This window comes from Eriocheir sinensis, chromosome 31, assembly GCF_024679095.1.
Source record: "Eriocheir sinensis breed Jianghai 21 chromosome 31, ASM2467909v1, whole genome shotgun sequence".
Lineage (NCBI taxonomy): Eukaryota > Metazoa > Arthropoda > Malacostraca > Decapoda > Varunidae > Eriocheir > Eriocheir sinensis.
Genome location: NC_066539.1, coordinates 17,524,852 through 17,542,852, shown reverse-complemented (window position 1 = coordinate 17,542,852; position 18,001 = coordinate 17,524,852).

Below are 18,001 nucleotides of genomic sequence, written 5' to 3'. Positions count from 1 at the left end.
AGTTGCTAAAAAGTACTACAGGGTTAGATAAATTTGTAGAAGAAAAAGGCTAATAAACAAAAGTAGGTTGTATATAGTTTATCCAGTTGTTAAGAAAAAATATTTCAGCGGTAGAGAAGTGTTCGGAAGAAGCCTAATCGATAAGGAGAGGTTGAAAGAAGAGAATAGCGTTTTAGATAGTATAAGTAAAGTAAAAGGATTGTATATAGTTAAACAGTTGCTAAGAAAATATTAGCGCTAGAACTTTACAGAAAGAAAAACAAATATAAATGAGGTGATAGCGTATATATATATATATATATATATATATATATATATATATATATATATATATATATATATATATATATATATATATATATATATATATATATATATATATATATTTATATATATATATATATATATATATATATATATATATATATATATATTTATATATATATATAGTTGATCAAGTTGATAAGGAAAATATTGCAGCAGTAAAGAAATTTACAGAAGAAATAGCCTATTATATCAAACGAGGTTGAAGAGGATATATATATATATATATATATATATATTTATATATATATATATATATATATATATATATATATATATATATATATATCACTTTAATTCACCATACGTAATATAATCCAGTATAACGAAGATTTATTTTGTTTTATTCTTTAGTCCGGCAAAGAATTATTAACGATCTCAACATCAAAACTGTCTGACATATTTTTTCTTAACTGTCTTTTAAGAGTAAAACAAGTAAAACGAAAACGAAAAGGAAAAGTAAAGAAAAATACAGGAATAGTATGAAAGTTAATTTATTTATCAGGGTTCTTCTGTAAATTTCTCAACCGCTGAAATATTTTTCTTAGCACCGGGATGAAGTATATACCTCTTTTTATTTATTACGCTTTTTTTCCATCAATTTTCTACCGCTGAAATATTTGATATGAATACTACTATATATATATATATATATATATATATATATATATATATATATATATATATATATATATATATATATATATATATATATATATATATATATATATATATATATATATATATATATATATATATATATATATATAAAATTGGCCCAGTGGCTAACAAAAATATTTGTGAGGTACTGGAAATTTACAGAGGAAACCAAATTAAAAAAAGGAAGTTGAAGGAAGAGGAGGGCGTTTAGATAGTTTATCAGTTGCTAAAAAAAATACTACAGGGTTAGAGAAATTTTTAGAAGAATAAAGACTAAAAAACAAAAGTAGGTTGTATATATTTGGTGAGGAAAATATTGCAGCAAAATAGTTTATTAATAAATAGCCTATTAGCGAAGAGCATATATATATATATATATATATATATATATATATATATATATATATATATATATATATATATATATATATATATATATATATATATATATATATATATATAGATATATATAGATATAGATATAGATATAGATATAGATATAGATATAGATATCACTTTAATTCACCGTACGTAATGTAATCCAGTATAACGAAGATTTATTTTTGTTTTTTTCTTTATTCAGGCAAAGAATTATTAACGATCTCAACACCAAAATCGTCCGGCATGTTTTTTCTTAACTGTCTTTTAAGATTATAAAACGATTAAAACGAAGACGAAAAGGAGAGAAAAAAAAAAAATACAGGAATAGTATAAACGTCTCTTTCTTTATCAGGGTTCTTCTGTAAATTTCTCAACCGCTGAAATATTTTTCTTAGCAACTGGATTAACTATGTATAATCTCTTTTATTAATTACGTTTTTTCCGTCAATTTTCTATATATATATATATATATATATATATATATATATATATATATATATATATATATATATATATATATATATATATATATAATTGGCCCAGTATAACAAAAATATTTGTGAGGTAGAGAAATTACAGAGTGGTGCGATATTAATAAAAGGAAGTTGTAGGAAGAGGAGGGCGTTTAGATAAGTTGTCAGTTGCTAAAAAGTACTACAGGGATAAATTTGTAGAAGAAAAAGGCTAATAAACAAGTAGGTTATATAGTTTATCCAGTTGTTAAGAAAATATTTCAGCGGTAGAGAAGTGTTCGGAAAGTAATCAATAAAGGGAGGTTGAAAGAAGAGAATAGCGTTTTAGATAGTATAATAAGTAAAAGGATTTTGTATATAGTTAAACAGTTGCTAAGAAAAATATTGTAGCGCTAGAGAACTTTACAAAAGAAAAAAACAAATATATAAATGAGAAGTATATATATATATATATATATATATATATATATATATATATATATATATATATATATATATATATATATATATATAGTTGATCAAGTTTATAAGGAAAATATTGCAGCAGTAAAGAAATTTACAGAAGAAATAGCCTATTATATCAAACGAGGTTGAAGGATATATATATATATATATATATATATATATATATATATATATATATATATATATATATATATATATATATATATATATATTTATATCACTTTAATTCACCATACGTAATGTAATCCAGTATAACGAAGATTTATTTTTGTTTTTTTGTTTTGTCGGGCAAAGAATTTTTATCGATCTCAACATCAAAAACTGTCCGACATATTTTTCTTAACTGTCTTTTAAGAGTAAAACACAAGTAAAACGAAAACGAAAAGGAAAGTAAAGAAAAATACAGGAATAGTATGAAAGTTAATTTATTTATCAGGGTTCTTCTAAATTTCTCAACTGCTGAAATATTTTTCTTAGCACCTGGATGAATTATATACCTCTTTTATTTATTAGGTTTTTTCCATCAATTTTCTACCGCTGAAATATTTGTCTTAGATATATATATATATATATATATATATATATATATATATATATATATATATATATATATATATATATATATATATATATATATATATATATATATATATATATATATATATATATATATATATATATAGTATATATATAGTTGGTGAGAAAATATTGCATAGAAATTTACAGAAGAAATAGCCTATTAAATAAAAGGAGGTTGAAGGAAGAGGATAGCATATATATATATATATATATATATATATATATATATATATATATATATATATATATATATATATATATATATATATATATATATATATATATATATATATATATATATATATATATATCACTTTAATTCACCGTACGTAATGTAATCCAGTATAACGAAGATTTATTTGTGTTTTTCTCTTTAGTCCGGCAAAGAATTATTAACGATCTCAACACCAAAATCGTCCGGCATGTTTTTTCTTAACTGTCTTTTAAGAGTAAAACACGAGTAAAACGAAGACGAAAAGGAGAGAAAAAAATACAGGAATAGTATAAACGTCTTTCTTTATCAGGGTTCTTCTGTAAATTTCTCAACTGCTGAAATATTTTTCTTAGCAACTGGATTAACTATGTACAATCTCTTTTATTAATTACGCTTTTTTCCGTCAATTTTCTACCGGTGAAATATTTGTCTTAGATACTATATATATATATATATATATATATATATATATATATATATATATATATATATATATATATATATATATATATATATACAAAATATTTGTGAGGTAGAGAAATTTACAGAGGAAGCGATATTAATAAAAGGAAGTTGTAGGAAGAGGAGGGCGTTTAGATAAGTTGTCAGTTGCTAAAAAGTACTACAGGGTTAGATAAATTTAGAAGAAAAGGCTAATAAACAAAAGTAGGTTGTATATAGTTTATCCAGTTGTTAAGAAAAATATTTCAGCGGTAGAGAAAGTGTTCGGAAGAAGCCTAATAAATAAAGGGAGGTTGAAAGAAGAGAATAGCGTTTTAGATAGTATAATAAGTAAAAGGATTTTGTATATAGTTAAACAGTTGCTAAGAAAATATTGTAGCGCTAGAGAACTTTACAGAAGAAAAAACAAATATATAAATGAGGTTGAAGATATATATATATATATATCTATATATATATATATATATAGATATATATATATATATATATATATATATATATATATATATATATATATATATATATATATATATATATATATATATATATATATATAGAGGTGATCAAGTTGGTAAGGAAAATATTGCAGCAGTAAAGAAATTTACAGAAGAAATAGCCTATTATATCAAAGGAGGTTGAAGGAAGAGGATAGCGTATATATATATATATATATATATATATATATATATATATATATATATATATATATATATATATATATATATATATATATATATATATATATATCACTTTAATTCACCGTACGTAATGTAATCCAGTATAACGAAGATTTATTTTTGTTTTATTCTTTAGTCCGGCAAAGAATTATTAACGATCTCAACATCAAAACCGTCCGACATATTTTTTCTTAACTGTCTTTTAAGAGTAAAACACAAGTAAAACGAAAACGAAAAGGAAAGTAAAGAAAAAATACAGGAATAGTATGAAAGTTAATTTATTTATCAGGGTTCTTCTGTAAATTTCTCAACCGCTGAAATATTATTCTTAGCACCTGGATGAATTATATACCTCTTTTTATTTATTAGGCTTTTTTCCATCAATTTTCTACCGCTGAAATATTTGTCTTAGATATATATATATGTATATATATATATATATATATATATATATATATATATATATATATATATATATATATATATAGACATATATATATATATATATATATATATATATATATATTGGCCCAGTGGCTAACAAAAATATTTGTGAGGTGGAAATTTACAGAAGAAACCAAATTAATAAAAGGAAGAAGGAAGAGGAGGCGTTTAGATAGTTTATCAGTTGCTAAAAAATACTACAGGGTTAGAGAAATTTTTAGAAGAATAAAGACTAAAAAACAAAAGTAGGTTGTATATAGTTGGTGAGGAAAATATTGCAGCCGTAGAGAAATTTACAGAATAAATAGCCTATTAAATAATATATATATCTATATATATATATATATATATATATATATATATATATATATATATATATATATATATATATATACATATATATATATATATATATATATATATATATATATATATATATATATATATATATATATATATATATATATATATATATATATATATATATATATATATATATATATATATATATATATATATATATATATATCACTTTAATTCACCGTACGTAATGTAATCCAGTATAACGAAGATTTATTTTTGTTTTTTTCTTCATTCCGGCAAAGAATTATTAACGATCTCAACACCAAAATCGTCCGGCATGTTTTTTCTTAACTGTCTTTTAAGAGTAAAACACGAGTAAAACTAAGACGAAAAGGAGAGAAAAAAAAAATACAGGAATAGTATGAACGTCTCTTTCTTTATCAGGGTTCTTCTGTAAATTTCTCAACCGCTGAAATATTTTCTTAGCAACTGGATTAACTATGTACAATCTCTTTTTATTAATTACGCTTTTTTTTCCGTCAATTTTCTACTGTGAAATATTTGTCTATATATATATATATATATATATATATTTATATATATATATATATATATATATATATATATATATATATATATATATATATATATATATATAATTGGCCCAGTGGCTAACAAAAATATTTGTGAGGTAGAGAAATTTACAGAGGAAGCGATATTAATAAAAGGAAGTTGTAGGAAGAGGAGGGCGTTTAGATAAGTTGTCAGTTGCTAAAAAAGTACTACAGGGTTAGATAAATTTGTAGAAGAAAAAAGGCTAATAAACAAAAGTAGGTTGTATATAGTTTATCCAGTTGTTAAGAAAAAATATTTCAGCGGTAGAGAAGTGTTCGGAAGAAGCGTAATCAATAAAGGGAGGTTGAAAGAAGAGAATAGCGTTTTAGATAGTATAATAAGTAAAAGGATTTTGTATATAGTTAAACAGTTGCTAAGAAAAATGCGTATATAAAAAGAAGAAAAAACAAATATATAAATGAGGTTGAAGGAAGAGATATATATATATATATATATATATATATATATATATATATATATATATATATATATATATATATATATATATATATATATATATAGTGGATCAAGTTGATAAGGAAAATATTGCAGCAGTAAAGAAATTTACAGAAGAAATAGCCTATTATATCAAAAGAGAGTATATATATATATATATATATATATATATATATATATATATATATATATATATATATATATATATATATATATATATATATATATATATATCACTTTAATTCACCATACGTAATGTAATCCAGTATAACGAAGATTTATTTTTGTTTTATTCTTTAGTCCGGCAAAGAATTATTAACGATCTCAACATCAAAACCGTCCGACATATTTTTTCTTAACTGTCTTTTAAGAGTAAAACACAAGTAAAACGAAAACGAAAAGGAAAGTAAAGAAAAAATACAGGAATAGTATGAAAGTTAATTTATTTATCAGGGTTCTTCTGTAAATTTCTCAACCGCTGAAATATTTTTCTTAGCACCTGGATGAATTATATACCTCTTTTTATTTATTAGGCTTTTTTTCCATCAATTTTCTACCGCTGACATATTTATATATATAGATATATAGATATATATATATATATATATATATATATATATATATATATATATATATATATATATAAAATTGGCCCAGTGGCTAACAAAAATATTTGTGAGGTACGGAAATTTACAGAGGAAACCAAATTAATAAAAGGAAGTTGAAGGAAGAGGAGGGCGTTTAGATAGTTTATCAGTTGCTAAAAAAAATACTACAGGGTTAGAGAAATTTTTAGAAGAATAAAGACTAAAAAACAAAAGTAGGTTGTATATATTTGGTGAGGAAAATATTGCAGCAGTAGAGAAATTTACAGAAGAAATAGCCTATTAAATAAAAGGAGGTTGAAGGAAGAGGATAGCATATATATATATATATATATATATATATATATATATATATATATATATATATATATATATATATATATATATATATATATATATATATATATATATATATATATATATATATATATATCACTTTAATTCACCGTACGTAATGTAATCCAGTATAACGAAGATTTATTTTTGTTTTTTTCTTTATTCCGGCAAAGAATTATTAACGATCTCAACACCAAAATCGTCCGGCATGTTTTTTCTTAACTGTCTTTTAAGAGTAAAACACGAGTAAAACGAAGACGAAAAGGAGAGAAAAAAAAAATACAGGAATAGTATGAACGTCTCTTTCTTTATCAGGGTTCTTCTGTAAATTTCTCAACCGCTGAAATATTTTTCTTAGCAACTGGATTAACTATGTACAATCTCTTTTTATTAATTACGCTTTTTTCCGTCAATTTTCTACCGGTGAAATATTTGTCTTAGATACTGGATCAACTATATATATATATATATATATATATATATATATATATATATATATATATATATATATATATATATATATATATATATATATATAGTGGCTAACAAAATATTTGTGAGGTAGAGAAATTTACAGAGGAAGCGATATTAATAAAAGGAAGTTGTAGGAAGAGGAGGGCGTTTAGATAAGTTGTCAGTTGCTAAAAAAGTACTACAGGGTTAGATAAATTTGTAGAAGAAAAAAGGCTAATAAACAAAAGTAGGTTGTATATAGTTTATCCAGTTGTTAAGAAAAAATATTTCAGCGGTAAAGAAGTGTTCGGAAGAAGCCTAATAAATAAAGGGAGGTTGAAAGAAGAGAATAGCATTTTAGATAGTATAATAAGTAAAAAGATTTTTTATATAGTTAAACAGTTGCTAAGAAAAATATTGCACTGCTAGAGAACTTTACAGAAGAAAAAAACAAATATATAAATATATATATATATATATATATATATATATATATATATATATATATATATATATATATATATATATATATATATATATATATATATATATATATATATATATATATATATATAGTTGGTAAGGAAAATATTGCAGCAGTAAAGAAATTTACAGAAGAAATAGCCTATTATATCAAAGGAGGTTGAAGGAAGAGGATAGCGTATATATATATATATATATATATATATATATATATATATATATATATATATATATATATATATATATATATCACTTTAATTCACCGTACGTAATGTAATCCAGTATAACGAAGATTTATTTTTGTTTTATTCTTTAGTCCGGCAAAGAATTATTAACGATCTCAACATCAAAACCGTCCGACATATTTTTTCTTAACTGTCTTTTAAGAGTAAAACACAAGTAAAACGAAAACGAAAAGGAAAGTAAAGAAAAAATACAGGAATAGTATGAAAGTTAATTTATTTATCAGGGTTCTTCTGTAAATTTCTCAACCGCTGAAATATTTTTCTTAGCACCTGGATGAATTATATACCTCTTTTTATTTATTAGGCTTTTTTTCCATCAATTTTCTACCGCTGAAATATTTGTCTTAGATACTGGATCAACTATATATATATATATATATATATATATATATATATATATATATATATATATATATATATATATATATATATATATATATATATATAAAATTGGCCCAGTGGCTAACAAAAATATTTGTGAGGTACGGAAATTTACAGAGAAAACCACATTAATAAAAGGAAGTTGAAGGAAGAGGAGGCGTTTAGATAGTTTATCAGTTGCTAAAAAATACTACAGGGTTAGAGAAATTTTAGAAGAATAAAGACTAAAAAACAAAAGTAGGTTGTATATATTGTGTGAGGAAAATATTCCAGCAGTAGAGAAATTTACAGAAGAAATAGCCTATTAAATAAAAGGAGGTTGAAGGAAGAGGAGAGCATATATATATATATATATATCTATATATATATATATATATATATATATATATATATATATATATATATATATATATATATATATATATATATATCGCTTTAATTCACCGTACGTAATGTAATCCAGTATAACGAAGATTTATTTTTGTTTTTTTCTTTAGTCCGGCAAAGAATTATTAACGATCTCAACACCAAAATCGTCCGACATGTTTTTTCATAACTGTCTTTTAAGAGTAAAACACGAGTAAAACGAAGACGAAAAGGAAAGAAAAGAAAAAATACAGGAATAGTATGGACGTCTCTTTATTTATCAGGGTTCTTCTGTAAATTTCTCAACCGCTGATATATTTTTCTTAGCAACTGGATCAACTTTATACAATCTCTTTTTATTAATTACGCTTTTTTTCCGTCAATTTTCTACCGGTGAAATATTTGTCTTAGATACTGGATCAACTATATATATATATATATATATATATATATATATATATATATATATATATATATATATATATATATATATATATATATATATATAAAATTGGCCCAGTGGCTAACAAAAATATTTGTGAGGTAGAGAAATTTACAGAGGAAGCGAAATTAATAAAAGGAAGTTGTAGGAAGAGGAGGGCGTTTAGATAAGTTGTCAGTTGCTAAAAAAGTACTACAGGGTTAGATAAATTTGTAGAAGAAAAAAGGCTAATAAACAAAAGTAGGTTGTATATAGTTTATCCAGTTGTTAAGAAAAAATATTTCAGCGGTAGAGAAGTGTTCGGAAGAAGCCTAATAAATAAAGGGAGGTTGAAAGAAGAGAATAGCGTTTTAGATAGTATAATAAGTAAAAGGATTTTGTATATAGTTAAACAGTTGCTAAGAAAAATATTGCAGCGCTAGAGAACTTTACAGAAGAAACAACAAATATATATAAAATATATATATATATATATATATATATATATATATATATATATATATATATATATATATATATATATATATATATATATATATATATATATATATATATATATATATATATATATATATATATATATATATATATATATATATATATATATATATAGTTGATCAAGTTGGTAAGGAAAATATTGCAGCAGTAAAGAAATTTACATAAGAAATAGCCTATTATATCAAAGGTTGAAGGTTGATATATATATATATATATATATATATATATATATATATATATATATATATATATATATATATATATATATATATATATATATATATATATATATATATATATATATCGCTTTAATTCACCGTACGTAATGTAATCCAGTATAACGAAGATTTATTTTTGTTTTATTCTTTAGTCCGGCAAAGAATTATTAAGGATCTCAACATCAAAACCGTCCGACATATTTTTTCTTAACTGTCTTTTAAGAGTAAAACACAAGTAAAACGAAAACGAAAAGGAAACTAAAGAAAAATACAGGAATAGTATGAAAGTTAATTTATTTATCAGGGTTCTTCTGTAAATTTCTCAACCGCTGAAATATTTTTCTTAGCACCTGGATGAATTATATACCTCTTTTTATTTATTAGGCTTTTTTTCCATCAATTTTCTACCGCTGAAATATTTGTCTTAGATATACTATATATATATATATATATATATATATATATATATATATATATATATATATATATATATATATATATATATATATATATAAATTGGCCAGTGGCTATGAAAAATATTTGTGAGGTACGGAAATTTACAGAGGAAGCCAAATTAATAAAAGGAAGTTGAAGGAAGAGGAGGGCGTTTAGATAGTTTATCAGTTGCTAAAAAAATACTACAGGGTTAGATAAATTTTAGAAGAATAAAGACTAAAAACAAAAGTAGGTTGTATATATTTGGTGAGGAAAATATTCCAGCAGTAGAAATTTACAGAAGAAATAGCCTATTAAATAAATATATATATATATATATATATATATATATATATATATATATATATATATATATATATATATATATATATATATATATATATATATATATATATATATATATATATCACTTTAATTCACCGTACGTAATGTAATCCAGTATAACGAAGATTTATTTTTGTTTTTTTCTTTATTCCGGCAAAGAATTATTAACGATCTCAACACCAAAATCGTCCGGCATGTTTTTTCTTAACTGTCTTTTAAGAGTAAAACACGAGTAAAACGAAGACGAAAAGGAGAGAAAAAAAAATACAGGAATAGTATGAACGTCTCTTTCTTTATCAGGGTTCTTCTGTAAATTTCTCAACCGCTGAAATATTTTTCTTAGCAACTGGATTAACTATGTACAATCTCTTTTTATTAATTACGCTTTTTTCCGTCAATTTTCTACCGGTGAAATATTTGTCTTAGATAATATATATATATATATATATATATATATATATATATATATATATATATATATATATATATATATATATATATATATATATATAAAATTGGCCCAGTGGCTAACAAAAATATTTGTGAGGTAGAGAAATTTACAGAGGAAGCGAAATTAATAAAAGGAAGTTGTAGGAAGAGGAGGGCGTTTAGATAAGTTGTCAGTTGCTAAAAAAGTACTACAGGGTTAGATAAATTTGTAGAAGAAAAAAGGCTAATAAACAAAAGTAGGTTGTATATAGTTTATCCAGTTGTTAAGAAAAAATATTTCAGCGGTAGAGAAGTGTTCGGAAGAAGCCTAATAAATAAAGGGAGGTTGAAAGAAGAGAATAGCGTTTTAGATAGTATAATAAGTAAAAGGATTTTTTATATAGTTAAACAGTTGCTAAGAAAAATATTGCAGCGCTAGAGAACTTTACAGAAGAAAAAAACAAATATATAAAATGAGGTTGAAGGAAGAGGATAGCGTGTGTATATATATATATATATATATATATATATATATATATATATATATATATATATATATATATATATATATAAATATATATATATATATATATATATATATATATATATATATATATATATATATATATATATATATATATATATATATATATATATATATATATATATATATATATATATATATATATATATATATATATATATATATATATATATATATATATATATCGCTTTAATTGACCGTACGTAATGTAATCCTGTATAACGAAGATTTATTTTGTTTTATTCTTTAGTCCGGCAAAGAATTATTAAGATCTCAACATCAAAAACTGTCCGAAATATTTTTTCTTAACTGTCTTTTAAGAGTAAAACACAATAAAAACGAAAACGAAAAGGAAAAAAGAAAAATACAGGAATAGTATGAACGTTTCTTTTCCGTCAATTTTCTTTTGGTGAAATATTTGTCTTAGATATATATATATATATATATATATATATATACATATATATATATATATATATATATATATATATATATATATATATATATATATATACATATATATAAAATTGGCCCAGTGGCTAACAAAAATATTTTTCAGGAAGAGAAATTTACAGAGGAAGCGAAATTAATAAAAGGAAGTTGTAGGAAGAGGAGCGCGTTTAGATAAGTTGTCAGTTGATAAAAAAGTACTACAGGGTTAGATAAATTTGTAGAAGAAAAAAGGCTAATAAACAAAAGTAGGTTGTATATAGTTTATCCAGTTGTTAAGAAAAAATATTTCAGCGGTAGAGAAGTGTTCGGAAGAAGCCTAATAAATAAAGGGAGGTTGAAAGAAGAGAATAGCGTTTTAGATAGTATAATAAGTAAAAGGATTTTGTATATAGTTAAACAGTTGCTAAGAAAAATATTGTAGCGCTAGAGAACTTTACAGAAGAAAAAAACAAATATATAAAATGAGGTTGAATATATATATATATCTATATATATATATATATATATATATATATATATATATATATATATATATATATAGATATATATATATATATATCAAGTTGGTAAGGAAAATATTGCAGCAGTAAGGAAATTTACAGAAGAAATAGCCTATTATATCAAAGGAGGTTGAAGGAAGAGGATAGCTTATATATATATATATATATATATATATATATATATATATATATATATATATATTTATATATATATATATATATATATATATCACTTTAATTCACCGTACGTAATGAAATCCAGTATAACGAAGATTTATTTTTGTTTTATTCTTTAGTCGGGCAAAGAATTATTAACGATCTCAACATCAAAACCGTCCGACATATTTTTTCTTAACTGTCTTTTAAGAGTAAAACACAAGTAAAACGAAAACGATAAGGAAAGTAAAGAAAAAATACAAGAATAGTATGAAAGTTAATTTATTTATCAGGGTTCTTCTGTAAATTTCTCAACCGCTGAAATATTTTTCTTAGCACCTGGATGAATTATATACCTGTTTTTATTTATTAGGCTTTTTTTCCATCAATTTTCTACCGCTGAAATATTTGTCTTAGATAGTGGATCAACTATATATATATATATATATATATATATATGAATATATATATATATATATATATATATATATATATATATATAAATTTGGCCCAGTGGCTAACAAAAATATTTGTGTGGGAGGGATATTTAGAGTGGAAACCAAATTAATAAAAGGAAGTTGAAGAAAGAGGGCGTTTAGATAGTTTATCAGTTGCTAAAAAAATACTACAGGGTTAGAGGAATTTTTAGAAGAATAAAGACTAAAAAACAAAAGTAGGTTGTATATATTTGGTGAGGAAAATATTGCAGCAGTAGAGAAATTTACAGAAGAAATAGCCTATTAAATAAAAGGAGGTTGATATGTATATATATATATATATATATATATATATATATATATATATATATATATATATATATATATATATATATATATATATATATATATATATATATATATATATATATATATATATATATATCACTTTAATTCACCGTACGTAATGTAATCTAGTATAACGAAGATTTATTTTGTTTTTTCTTTATTCCGGCAAAGAATTATTAACGATCTCAACATCAAAATCGTCCGGCATGTTTTTTCTTAACTGTCTTTAAGAGAAAAACACGAGTAAAACGAAGACGAAAAGGAGAGAAAAAAAATAGAGGAATAGTATGAACGTCTCTTTCTTTATCAGGGTTCTTCTGTAAATTTCTCACCCGCTGATATATTTTTCTTAGCAACGGGAGCAACTTTATACCATCTCTTTTGATTCATTACGCTTTTTTTCCGTCAATTTTCTACCGGTGAAATATTTGTCTTAGATACTGGATATATATATATATATATATATATATATATATATATATATATATATATATATATATATATATATATATATATATATATATATTGGCCCAGTGGCTACCAAAATATTTGTGAGGTAGGGAAATTTACAGAGGAAGGAAATTAATAAAAGGAAGTTGTAGGAAGAGGAGGGCGTTTAGATAAGTTGTCAGTTGCTAAAAAAGTACTACAGTGTTAGATAAATTTGTAGAAGAAAAAAGGCTAATAAACAAAAGTATGTTGTATATAGTTTATCCAGTTGTTAATAAAAAATATTTCAGCGGTAGAGAAGTGGAAGAAGCCTAATAAATAAAGGAGGTTGAAAGAAGAGAATAGCGTTTTAGATAGTATAATAAGTAAAAGGATTTTATATAGTTAAACAGTTGCTAAGAAAAATATTGCAGCGCTAGAGAACTTTACAGAAAAAAAAAATATAAAATGAGGTTGAAGGAAAGGATATATATATATATATATATATATATATATATATATATATATATATATATATATATATATATATATATATATATATATATATATATATATATATATATATATATATATATATATATATATATATATATATATATATATATATATATATATATATATATATATATATATATATATCGCTTTAATTCACCGTACGTAATGTAATCCTGTATAACGAAGATTTATTTTTGTTTTATTCTTTAGTCCGGCAAAGAATTATTAAGGATCTCAACATCAAAACCGTCCGACATATTTTTTCTTAACTGTCTTTTAAGAGTAAAACACAATAAAAACGAAAACGAAAAGGAAACTAAAGAAAAAATACAGGAATAGTATGAAAGTTAATTTATTTATCAGGGTTCTTGTAAATTTCTCAACCGCTGAAATATTTTCTTAGCACCTGGATGAATTATATACCTTTTATTTATTAGGTTTTTTTCCATCAATTTTCTCACTGTGATCAATATATATATATATATATATATATATATATATATATATATATATATATATATATATATATATATATATATATATATATATATATATATATATATATAAATTGTCCCAGTGGCTAACAAAAATATTTGTGAGGTAGGGAAATTTACAGAGGAAACCAAATTAATAAAAGGAAGTTGAAGGAAGAGGAGGGCGTTTAGATAGTTTATCAATTGCTAAAAAAAATACTTCAGGGTTAGAGGAATTTAGAAGAATAAAGACTAAAAACAAAAGTAGGTTGTATATATTTGGTGAGGAAAATATTGCAGCAGTAGAAATTTACATATATATATATATATATATATATATATATATATATATATATATATATATATATATATATATATATATATATATAGACATATATATATATATATATATAAATTGGCCAAGTGGCTAACAAAAATATTTGTGAGGTAGAGAAATTTACAGAGGAAGCCAAATTAATAAAAGGAAGTTGAAGGAAGAGGAGGGCGTTTAGATAAGTTATCAGTTGCTAAAAAAGTACTACAGGGTTAGATAAATTTGTAGAAGAAAAAAGACTAATAAACAAAAGTAGGTTGTATCTAGTTTATCCAATTGTTAAGAAAAATATTTCAGCGGTAGAGAAGTGTTTGAAAAAAAATAAATATATAATAAAGGAAAAGAAGAGAATAGCGTTTTATATAGTATATATATATATATATATATATATATATATATATATATATATATATATATATATATATATATATATATATATATATATATATATATATATATATATATATATATATATATATATATATATATATATATATATATATATATATATATATATATATATATATATATATATATATATATATATATATATATATATATATATATATATATATATATATATATATATATATATCGCTTAATTCACTGTACGTAATGTAATCCTGTATAACGAAGATTTATTTTTGTTTTATTCTTTAGTCCGGCAAAGAATTATTAACGATCTCAATATCAAAACCGTCCGACATATTTTTTCTTAACTGTCTTTTAAGAGTAAAACACAAAAAAACGAAAACGAAAAGGAAACTAAAGAAAAAATACAGGAATAGTATGAAAGTTAATTTATTTATCAGGGTTCTTCTGTAAATTTCTCAACCGCTGAAATATTTTTCTTAGCACCTGGATGAATTATATACCTTTTTTTATTTATTAGGCTTTTTTTCCATCAATTTTCTACCGCTGAAATATTTGTCTTAGATATATAGATATATATATATATATATATATATATATATATATATATATATATATATATATATATATATATATATATATAAAATTGGCCCAGTGGCTAACAAAAATATTTGTGAGGTACGGAAATTTACAGAGGAAACCAAATTAATAAAAGGAAGTTGAAGGAAGAGGAGGGCGTTTAGATAGTTTATCAGTTGCTAAAAAAAATACTACAGGGTTAGAGGAATTTTAGAAGAATAAATACTAAAAAACAAAAGTAGGTTTTATATTGTTGGTGAGGAAAATATTTCATCAGTAGATAAATTTACAGAAGAAATAGACTATTAAATAAAAGGAGGTTGAAGGAAGATGATAGAATATATATATATATATATATATATATATATATATATATCTATGTATATGTATATATATATATATATATATATATATATATATATATATATATATATATATATATATATATATATATATATATATATATATATATATCACTTTAATTCACCGTACGTAATGTAATCCAGTATAACGAAGATTTATTTTTGTTTTTTTCTTTATTCCGGCAAAGAATTATTAACGATCTCAACACCAAAATCGTCCGGCATGTTTTTTCTTAACTGTCTTTAAGAGTAAAACACGAGTAAAACGAAGACGAAAAGGAGAGAAAAAAATACAGGAATAGTATGAACGTCTTTTCTTTATCAGGTTCTTCTAAATTTCTCAACTGCTGAATATATATATATATATATATATATATATATATATATATATATATATATATATATATATATATATATATATATATATATATATATATATATATATATATATATATATATATATATATATATATATATATATATATATATATATATATATATATATATATATATATATATATATATATATATATATATATATAAATGGCCCAGTGGCTAACAAAAATATTTGTGAGGTAGAGAAATTTACAGACGAAGCGAAATTAATAAAAGGAAGTTGTAGGAAGAGGAGGGCGTTTAGATAAGTTGTCAGTTGCTAAAAAAGTACTGCAGGGTTAGATAAATTTGTAGAAGAAAAAAGACTCATAAACAAAAGTAGGTTGTATATAGTTTATCCAGTTGTTAAGAAAAAATATTTCAGCGGTAGAGAAGTGTTCGGAAGAAGCCTAATAAATAAAGGGAGGTTGAAAGAAGAGAATAGCGTTTTAGATAGTATAATAAGTAAAAGGATTTTGTATATAGTTAAACAGTTGCTAAGAAAAATATTGCAGCGCTAGAGAACTTTACAGAAGAAAAAAACAAATATATAATATATATATATATATATATATATATATATATATATATATATATATATATATATATATATATATATATATATATATATATATATATATATATATATATATATATATATATATATATATATATATATATATATATATATATATATATATATATATATATGTATATATATATCACTTTAATTCACCGTACATAATGTAAACCTGTATAACGAGGATTTATTTTTGTTTTTTTCTTTAGTCCGGAAAAGAATTATTAACGATCTCAACACCAAAACAGTCCGAC